Source organism: Hibiscus syriacus, unplaced genomic scaffold (genome assembly GCF_006381635.1).
Source record: "Hibiscus syriacus cultivar Baekdansim isolate YM2019G1 unplaced genomic scaffold, ASM638163v2 tig00116989_pilon, whole genome shotgun sequence".
Taxonomy (NCBI): Eukaryota; Viridiplantae; Streptophyta; class Magnoliopsida; order Malvales; family Malvaceae; genus Hibiscus; species Hibiscus syriacus.
The window spans coordinates 5,173,921-5,184,481 of record NW_024063508.1 but is presented as its reverse complement, the minus strand read 5'-3'; the positions used below and the strand labels follow the sequence as shown (position 1 = coordinate 5,184,481).

The 10,561-nt window shown below is 32.4% G+C and overlaps 1 non-coding gene across 1 annotated transcript; it reads right to left on the bottom strand.

Moving 5' to 3' along the window:
- Window positions 1-685: 685 nt before the first annotated feature.
- Window positions 686-792, bottom strand: LOC120193246. Its single transcript, XR_005522848.1, has one exon. It is a non-coding gene; the product is annotated as a small nucleolar RNA R71 (small nucleolar RNA).
- Window positions 793-10,561: the final 9,769 nt, after the last annotated feature.

Here is a 10,561-nt window from a genome sequence, read left to right as displayed (position 1 = left end):
TAATGCTATAGCATCTTATGTAGCATCAAGTTTTTAGGCGTAATTTTTAGTGAGCATCAGTTTGATTTAGGGTTTTCTTAATTTTGCTTACTTATTTTTTTTCTTTTGTAGGTATTCTTAATTTATGTTTTTACTAGTGTATTCCCCGAAGTAACAAAGAACTGGAGCCATTTGACCCATAGATTGAAACAATTTTTAGCAGACCTTGTCATGCAGTTTCTATGGTTGGACGAGGGAATGGTATTTTACCCCTACTACAGAATGGAGAAAATGATAAGTTTCTAGCTGGCATCGAAGTTGGGTAACTATATTAGAACTTGGATGATCGTAATCGCCCTATTCATGAGCATGTGGTACCGATGTTGGATGATTGTTAGGCCAGTTATTAATGTTGTGAATTTTGAATTAAAACCAGTTATATTCCAAATGCTACAATCTATGGGACAGTATGGAGGATCTGTTGCCCAAGATCCTAGGGCTCATTTGAGAGCATTTATAGAGGTTTGCGATTCTTTTTATTCAGCAAGATGTTCTGGATAAGGCATTGAAGTTGAAGTTATTTCCTTATTTGATGCGTGATAAAGCACGGGTTTGGTTGAGTTCACTACCACTAGGTGCTGTAGCATCTTAGAATAAATAAGCACAGAAATTCTTGTTATGGTCTAACTTGTCGAATATGAATTCTAAGCTTCGAAACAATTTAACTTTATTAAATAAGATGGAAGATGAAACCTTGTATGAAGCATGGGAAAGATTTAAAGAATTGCTATGGAAGTGTCCTATGCATAGATTCTCACACTGGACTTAAATGGAGATGTTTTATAATGGGTTAAATATACACACTCGTATGGTGGTTGATGCTTCAGCAAATGGAGCATTGTTGGATAAGGCATACAATGAAGCATATGATATTATCGAAAGGATTTTCATTAATGATTGTTAATATCCTATTACGTGCAATACTTTTGGACGACGTAATGTTGTAACAGTAGACTCTGAAGCTTTCAACTCTATGGCGTATCAGATTTCAACATTAACTAAAATGGTAAAGAAATTTCACAAACCAGGAGGAATGTACGAAATCAATGTCGAATCTCTTATCTCTTGTGTATATTGTGGTGATGACCATAATTTTGATGAATGCCCCCAAAATTTGGAGTCTATTTATTATGTATGAAATTATCAAAGGAATGATAATGCTTTTGGCAATACATACATTGCAAATTTTAGAAATCATCTTAATCTTTCTTGGAGAAGTCAGAATGTTGTTAATCTACAACACCAAAAGTATCAGCAGCAACATTATACTCAGCAGAGCTAAATACCACATGCACAACAACATATTAATCAATGATAAAAATGAATTAGTGCAAATAAGAAATAATACTAGTTAAAGGATATGTATTTACAATAGGAAGCTTAACAAACCAACGAGAAAAGACCACTTCCCATTACCATTCATAGACCAAATGTTGGATCGACATGTTGGTAATATTTTTATTTTTTTAATTGCTATAGTGGTTACAATCAAATTTCTAATAGCTCCATAGGACTAGGAGAAAATAACTTTCATATTTTCGTATGGTACCTTTGCTTTTCATAGAATGCCATTTGGGTTATGTAATGCTCTAGCAACATTCTATCATTGTTTGATGCTTGTTTTATCTGATACGATTGAAGACTATCTTGAGGTTTTTATGTATGATTTTTCAGTTTTTGGGAAAGACTTTGAGAAGTGTTTGAACAATTTGGTTGCAGTTTTGAGGAGATGTGAGGAGACCAATTTAGTTTTGAATTGGGTAAAATGTCACTTTATGGCCACGGAATGTATAGTTCTAAGGCTCTGAATTTCCTTCCATAAAATTGAAGTAGATAAAAAAAGTGGAGGTTATTGAAAAATTGCCACCTCATACTATTTTGAATGCAATTTGAAGTTTCTTTGGTAATGCTAGTTTCTATACAAGGTTTATTAAAGACTTATCTCGAATTGGAAAGCCATTGTGTCTATTGCTGGAGCAAAACATGAAGTTTTTCATTGATGAAGAGGTGCTTAAATCTTTTGAGACAATCAAGATGAAGCTTGTAAATGTCCCTGTTATGAAAGCACCAAATTGGAAGTTGCCCTTTGAAGTAATGTATGATGCTAGTGATTTTGTTGTAGATTACTGGCTCAATAAAAATATAAAATGTTTCATGTGATACATTATGCAAGTAGGACATTAAATGAAGCCTAGGTTAAATACACCACAACTGAAAATGAGTTACTTGTTGTGGAGTTTGCTTTTGAAAAAATTCTTTCATATCTAGTGGGTACGCAAGTTATTATCCATACTAATCACTCAGTGCTGAAGCATTTATTTACCAAGAATGATACAAAACTCGTTTAATTTGATGAGTGCTTTTACTATAGGAATTTGATATTGAGATTCGAGATAAGAAGTGATCTGAAAATCAAGTGGATGGTCACTTATTTAGGCTAGAATATGGCAGCGAAGATGGCAGCATTTTAGTAATTCCATATGAATTCCATGATAAGCGTCTGTTAGCTGCTACAACATTATCATTGTATGTTGATTTTGCCAACTATCTAGTTAACAAGATCATGCCACCTGATCTTAATTATCAAGGCCGAAAGAAATTTATTAGGGACGTAAAGCAATACAATTGGGATGAGACATATTTATTTAAGCAATTTAATGATCAACTTATTCGGCGATGTATTCCTCAATGTGAACAGCAAAACATTTTACAACATTGTCATAGTGCTCGTATAGAGGACATTTTGGTGGTATGTGTACAACAACAAAACTGCTTTAATGTGGATATTATTGGCCATCACTTTTTAAAGACACCAATGAATTTGTAAAGCATTATGATCGCTTCCAGCGAACAGGGAATATCTCTAGGCGAAATGAAATGTCAATGCAACCTATTTTGGAGATCGAGGTATTCGATGTCTGGGGATTAGATTTTATGGGTCCCTATCTATCTTCCTGTGGTAACCTATTTATTCTAGTTTCTTTAGATTATGTATCCTAATAGGTGGAAGTTGTAGCTTTTCCAAACGGAAACACTAAAGCAATTCTACAATTCTTACAAAAAATTCACTCGTTGCGAAACTCCTCGTGCTTTTATCAGTGATGAAGGGTCCTAATTCATCGGTAATCAGGTTGCTAGAGCATTTAATATATATGGAGTGAAGCATAAGATTGATACAACATATCATCCACGGTCTAATGGTCAAGCTGAGGTGTCTAATTGAGAAATCAAGCAAATTCTTGCGAAGGTGGTGAACCCTTATAGAAAAGATTGGTCACAACGCCTTGAAAAAACATTATGGGCTTATAGGACCACTTACAAGACTCCGTTAGGGATGTCCCTTTATCGTGGTTTTATGGAAAAACTTGTCATTTACCTGTGAAGCTAGAGCATAAAGCTATGTGGGCATTAAAAAAGCTAAACTTTGATCTAGATGATGCAGGCCAACAATGAATGCTAGACCTTAATGAGTTGGAGGAGTTCCGAAATATTTCCTATAAGTGTTCACACATTTACAAAGATAACAGCAAGTACTATTATTTAATTCGAGACTAAAGCTATTCCCTAAGAAATTGCATTCTTGTTAGTCAGGCTCGTTCATAGTTCTTGAAGTTTTCCCTCATGATGCAGTACAACTAAAGAATTTAGTGGATGAAAGCATATTTAAATTTAATGGGCAACGTTTAAAGCATTATTGCCAGCAACAAAACCTTAGCATTGCTTCAATCACACTAAGCAACCCATTCTTTTTGATATTTTTGCTCTTTTGAATAAGTCAATTACTTTTACATTTATTTTAAAGTTCTTATTTTTATTATTTCTTTTTGTATAGGTATTTTACTTTCGATCGCTCTTCATCAATTATTTCATGATGCATATCTCTTCACATTATGGTGTACATTCATCGTTTTACTAGAGCCATGGTGATACAAGAATAATAAAATATTTTTACGGTAAAACTCAGTATAAGCTGTCCACCATTTACCCCTTTTTCTTTTTCACAATCCAATTTACCAAATCATAACCGCCCATTTAAAATCTATCATTATCCATGCACCTTAGAATTTTAATTTTTAAATTTTTTATCCCCTCTTTAACAAAAGTTATTTACTCTAATTTACTTTACCTTCTTCTTCTTCTTCATGAGTCTAAAACCCTTGTTACCCTCTCCTTCATTTTTCTCATCTATTTACAAACCATCATGGCACCGAAAAAGAAGATGAGTACAAATACATATGGCCATATGCCTACGTCACCTCCTATTGTATCTGCATCGCAGAGAGTTTCCCCATCAGAGGAAGTCACCAGATTCATGGATGATGAATAGTGATGATGTTATGATGAAAGTTGAGAGTTTTATTATAAGCAAGGTTTCAATTTAACTACGGGAGAGGAGCCTCAATTCCTTGATTATATTTCTCCAATAGTGTTGAAAACATTTTGATATTTCGATATAACAAATTAAGTTAAATGAATTTTAAGATTTTCCAAAATATTTTCCGAGTATATTCGATATAATTATTCGAATATCAAAATATTACTCCAAATCTTTCAAATGTCATTTTTAATCCTTACTCAAGTGTAAAATTAAGTTTTAATCTTAAAATAATTTCAAAACAATTTTACATAGTATTTCAAATCGTTTCAAAGCCAAAAATTCCAGATTGTCCATAGGGAACCGATTCCCCCTATTCAACTGTCGAAATATTTGAATTTTACACTTAGGGAACCGATTCCCTATAAGGGGGTACCGATTCCCCCCACGCTCCAAGCTATTTTATTAATGGTTTTCACACTTAAACGGCTCCATTGACTCCACTAATCATCCCTAACGTTTAGAATCAATTGAGGGAGTATTTAAACAAGTTTTGAAGCCTTTGATCAACAAGAAATCATAGAGAAACAAGAGAGAAAGCATCAAACACCAAGTTTGTGCAAATCAAGCCAATTTTCCTTTCAATATTCATTTTGCTTTCAAGAACACCATTTGTGTTCATTTGTCATTATTTTTTTGTGTTCTTTTCTTGTTCTAGAATTGTGCAAACATCTTATCTTGTGAGGTTTTCCTTGTAAGTTTGCAAATTTGTGTATTTCTCTTTGAAAAAGATTGTGCTCAAGAATTTGGGGTATAATTCTTGAGGGAGTTGTAAGGTTACTCTTTGTCCTCAAAAGAAAGAACAAATTAGTGAATTTGTTGGAAAATCCTTAGTGTGGATAGCTAAGGTAGTGGACGTAGACTTTGGTTGAGAAAGTCGAACCACTCTAAATCGTTGTGCAAATATTTTCAATTTTCTGCAAAAGCTTCCACCAAAATTTTAATTGCCAATTCACCACCCCTCTTGGCCATTTCCATCAATCGATTAACTCAACAATTGGCATCAGAGCTTGACTCATTTAAAGGTTTAACAGTCTCTTGAGTAGATCCGGGAAGAGTTAAATCGATAAAGATGGCGTCCACTTCCAGTTCATTCTCTATGGAAGAATCCAGACCAATTGACGTGCCTCCAAACTTCAATGGAACAAATTATCGTCGTTGGAAGAAGCTTATGATGATATTTATCCAAGCATTTGATATGGAAGCTTGGATGATGATTGAGAAAGGATATTCTTCTCCTACAAAGAAGGCAAAGAAGTGGAGTGATCAAGAACGGAAGAAAGCTCAACAAAATACAAAAGCTATGCACATGTTGTGTTGTGCAATTGATCCTAATGTATATAAAGGAGTTTCTTCTTGTTCAAATGCCAAAGAGATGTGAGATAAGCATGAGGAGATCTACGGAGACAAGGAAGAAGAAGAACTAATAAAGGTAATGTCTCTATTAGCTCTCACAGAGCCAAAGGTATCTTCTAACCTAAATAGATTAAATTCAAAATCTTTTAACGAGTTACAAGATGCTTATGATAAATTATCTTCGGAGTTTGAGACCATGAACTCCAAATACAATAAAATGATTTCTAAATTTATTGCTAAAAAATGAAATGTTGAGAAAGGAGTTAGAGCTTTCAAAAATAAAATCTGAAAACTTTGAAAAAGAAATTTTCAAATTAAAAAAACTTCTTCTAGAAACGAAAATGGATTTTGAAAATCAAAATGAAATCTTGAAGAAGAATTTAGAGCTTTCAAAATTTAAATTTGAAAGTATTGAAAAAGAAAATTTCGATTTAAAAGTTAAGCTTGAATGTTTAACAAAAGAAAAAGATATCATTTTAAATAATTCATCTAGTTCAATAATGACAATATGTTCACATTGTCATTATCATGGTCATAAGGAACATACTTGTCCTTTAAACAATGGAAAAAGATTTAAAATTAGACAAGTATGGGTTCTAAAAGGAACAAGAGGCATTGAAACTAATGTTCAAGGATCCAAAGCAATTTGGATACCAAAATCTACTTAAATGTCTCTTGTAGGTGTGTGGGAGCAATGGTGATGAAGATGATGATATTCAATATGCTCTAGCCACACATGAAAAAGGAATGGGTAACCTCTAAACTTAATGTTTTTATTTTAGTTGGTTGCTCATTTAGTTTATGCATGCATGAGGCTTTAAATGTTGAATAATTCTAAATGATTATGTTTTATCTCATGTATGTTGAAAAATATTGTATGATGAACATAGTAATTTTTGTTAATGTTTTATAAACTCTAATTCATCATATTAATTTTTGGTCAAAATTGTTTGTAAAATATAATTGACATCTCTTTAACAATTGATATCGATTTTTCAAGAACTTTGGTTTTTCAAAATTTTGACCTTAAATTTTTCTTAATGTTTATGCATTTTTTTAATGCATAACATTTTCAAAAACTTTATGCATGTGATTTTTATCTCGATAATCAATATTGCATAATGTTTTGTATGTGAATAGATTAAAGCATAATCCGATTAGATAAAATTGAAAAAAGATACAATGTCTTATTTTTAAATTAAGTGTTTGCAAAATTGATTGACATTGCATCTACTTTGATTATGCTTGTTGGTCATAGAATAGGAAACATTTACATGGTGCATTTAGATTCTATCAATATGACTATTTTATGCCTAGTTGCTAAGGATGAGCATGATAGTTGGTTATGGCATAGGAGACTAGGACATGCTCGTATAAGTGTTTTGCAACGATTGATTCAAGGAGATTTAGTTAGAGGGTTGCCAAAGCTAAAATTTGATAATGATAAAATCTGTGATGCTTGTGCTAAATGAAAAATAGAAAAGCTTCCTTTAAGTCCATTAATGATGTATCAACTAGTAGAGTATTACAATTGATCGATATATATCTTTTTGAGCCATCTAGGACTACTAGCTTGGGTGGAAAACAATATGCATTTGTTTTGGTAGATGGCTATTCTAGATATACTTGGGTTCTATTTCTAAGTACTAAAGATGAAACATTAGAAAAATTCATCACGTTTTCAAAATTAATCCAAAACGAAAAAGGTTACTCTATAACTAGTGTTAGGAGTGATCATGGAACTGAATTTGAAAATATTGGATTTACTGAGTTTTGTAATTCTAATGGTATTAGCCATACTTTTTCAGCACCTAGAACCCCTCAACAAAATAGAATTGTTGAGAGGAAAAATCAAACTTTAGAAGAAATGGCTAGAACCATGCTTTGATAAAACAATTTGCCAAAATATTTTTGGGCGGAAGCCACAAATACCGCTTGTTATGTTATTAATCAACGATTAGGCATATTTTAAAGAAAACTCCATACGAACTTTTCAAAAATAAAAAGCCTAACATTAGCTATTTTCATCCTTTTGGATGTAAGTGTTTTGTTTTAAACAACGGTAAAGATAATCTTGGCAAATTTGATGCTAAAAGTGATGAAGGAACTTTTCTGGGTTATTCATTAAATTCTAAAGCTTATCGAGTATTTAATAAAAGAACTTTAGTTGTAGAAGAATCTATACATGTTGTTTTCGATGATAATCTCCTTCCGAGGAAGGATTCTTGTTTGAATGCTGATGTAGGTATTATAAATACAAATGACGTTAGACATGACGTTGGAGAACCATCATTAAAGGAAGAAACGAAAGATGAGGAAACGAATGATCCTCTCGAGAATCCAACCATTAAAGAAATGGAAGTATCTTACCCAAGAGAGTACACCTTTGTCAAGGATTGTGAAATCATAGGTGATCCATCCAAAGGGGTAACAACTCGAACTTCTCTTAGAAATATTTGTAATTATGTTGCATTTATCTCATGCATAGAGCCTAAGAATATTAAAGAAGCATTAAATGATGAACATTGGATTATGGCTACGCAAGAAGAGTTAAATCAATTTGAGAAAAGTAAAGTATGGACATTAGTTGAAAGGCCTAGTAATAAATCTACTATAGGTACTAGATGGGTATTTAGGAATAAGCTTGATGAGAGTGGTAATATTGTGAGAAACAAGGCTAGACTTGTTGCTCAAGGGTATACTCAGGAAGAGGGTATAGACTATGATGAAACATACACTCTCATAGCTAGGATGGAAGCAATTAGAATGTTATTAGCATTTGCATGTTTTCATGAATTTAAATTATATCAAATGGATGTTAAAAGTGTATTTTTAAATGGTTTTATAAAGAAAGAAGTGTATGTGGAACAACCTCCTGTTTTTGAAGATTTAAAATTTTCAAATCATGTTCTTAAATTGACAAAAGCACTTTATGGTTTAAAACAAGCTCCTATTGCTTGGTATGAAAGATTGTCAAACTTTTTAAATAAAAAAAATGTTTTTCAAAAGGGAAGGTTTAAAGCATAAAGGTAAAGATTTATTAGTAGTTCAAATTTATGTTGATGATATAATATTTGGTTCTACTAATGATGTTCTTTGCCAAGAATTTTTTAAGCTAATGAAAAGTGAATTCGAGATGAGCATGATGGGGGAGCTCTCATTTTTCTTGGGACTCCAAATCAAGAAAAGAAAAGATGGCATCTTCATCAATCAAGCTAAATACGTCAAAGATATGCTCAAGAAGTTTGGACTAGAAAATGGGAAACCTCATGACACTCCAATGAGCTCATCAACAAAGCTTGACATAGATGAAGGATGTAAATGTGTGGATGTTAAATTATATAGGTCAATGATTGGCTCTTTGCTCTATCTAACTGCAAGTAGACCGGACATTATGTTTAGTGTTTGTTTATGTGCTAGATTTCAATCATGCCATAAGGAATCACATTTACTAGTTGTTAAGAGAATCTTTAGATACCTTAAGGAAACTCCTAGTTTAGGACTTTGGTATCCTAGAGACTCTAGCTTTAGCTTGCATGCATTTTCTGATGCGGATTATGGAGGATGCAAATTAGATAGGAAAAGAACCTCTGGTACTTGCCAATTCCTTGGAAATATGTTGATTTCTTGGTTTTCAAAGAAACAAAATTGTGTTGCATTATCTAACACTGAAGCTGAATACATTTCAGCTGGTATTTGTTGTGCACAAGTTTTATGGATAAAACAACAACTTTTTGATTATGGAATTGAAGTAGGTACCATTCCTATCAAGTGTGACAATACTAGTGCTATTTGTCTCACTAAAAATCCCATCCAACACTATAGAACTAAACACATTGAAATAAGACACCACTTCATTAGAGACCATGTCACAAAGGAAGATGTAGTTCTAGAATTTGTTGATACTTTGCATCAATTAGCAGATATCTTTACAAAGCCTTTAGACAAGGAACATTTTTGGACACTTAAGAGAGAATTAGGTTTAACTAACCTATCTTCACTTAGTGCTTAAAATAATTTTAGAACTTTTAAGTATAAATGAAAACTGCTTATAATAGTAATTTTTGATTGCATTCATTGCTTTTAGTTAGGGGGAGTTTATGATTCTTGGTGAAAATTAAATTTATGTTCAAATGTAATTTAGAGATTAATTTGATGGTTTGAACATGATTAATTTTCAATATATGAGTTTCCAATACCACTAGAGAAAATTAATTTAGCCTTTTGAGTGTTTAAAATCAAATTTTAGCAGTTTTAGTGCAGAGGGAGTCGATACCCCCTTGGAGAGAAACTGATTCTCCCTTTGAATGGGAACCGATTCCCTTTTTGAGGGAATCGATACCCCCCATGGGTTCTGGATATATCACGACCAGAAAACCCATTCTCTCAAACCTCTCTTCTTTCTTAAATGTCGTTCATTCTCTCTAAATCTCCATTTTTGCCAAAATCATCAAATACAAGTCGGAATTAGATCGTTCTTCAACTTCTAATCTTGCAAACACATCACATTCTCATAAAATCCAAATTCAAGGTAGTATTTCAAAATCCTCTATTTCATTGATTTTTGAACTTAGGACTAGTTTTGATTAGTTCTAAGATTAACATTACATCGGGCATTGGTTATATGATGATTTTACAACCAATTTTGTCAAAAACACTCAATATTTCAAAACTATCTTTAAATTTCGAAATAAAAAAATCGAAAATTGTTGTTTTAATTGATGTTTTGATTCAATTATGTTTCAAAAACTATACGTATTATGATTTCAAACATTATTTTCCAAATAGTTT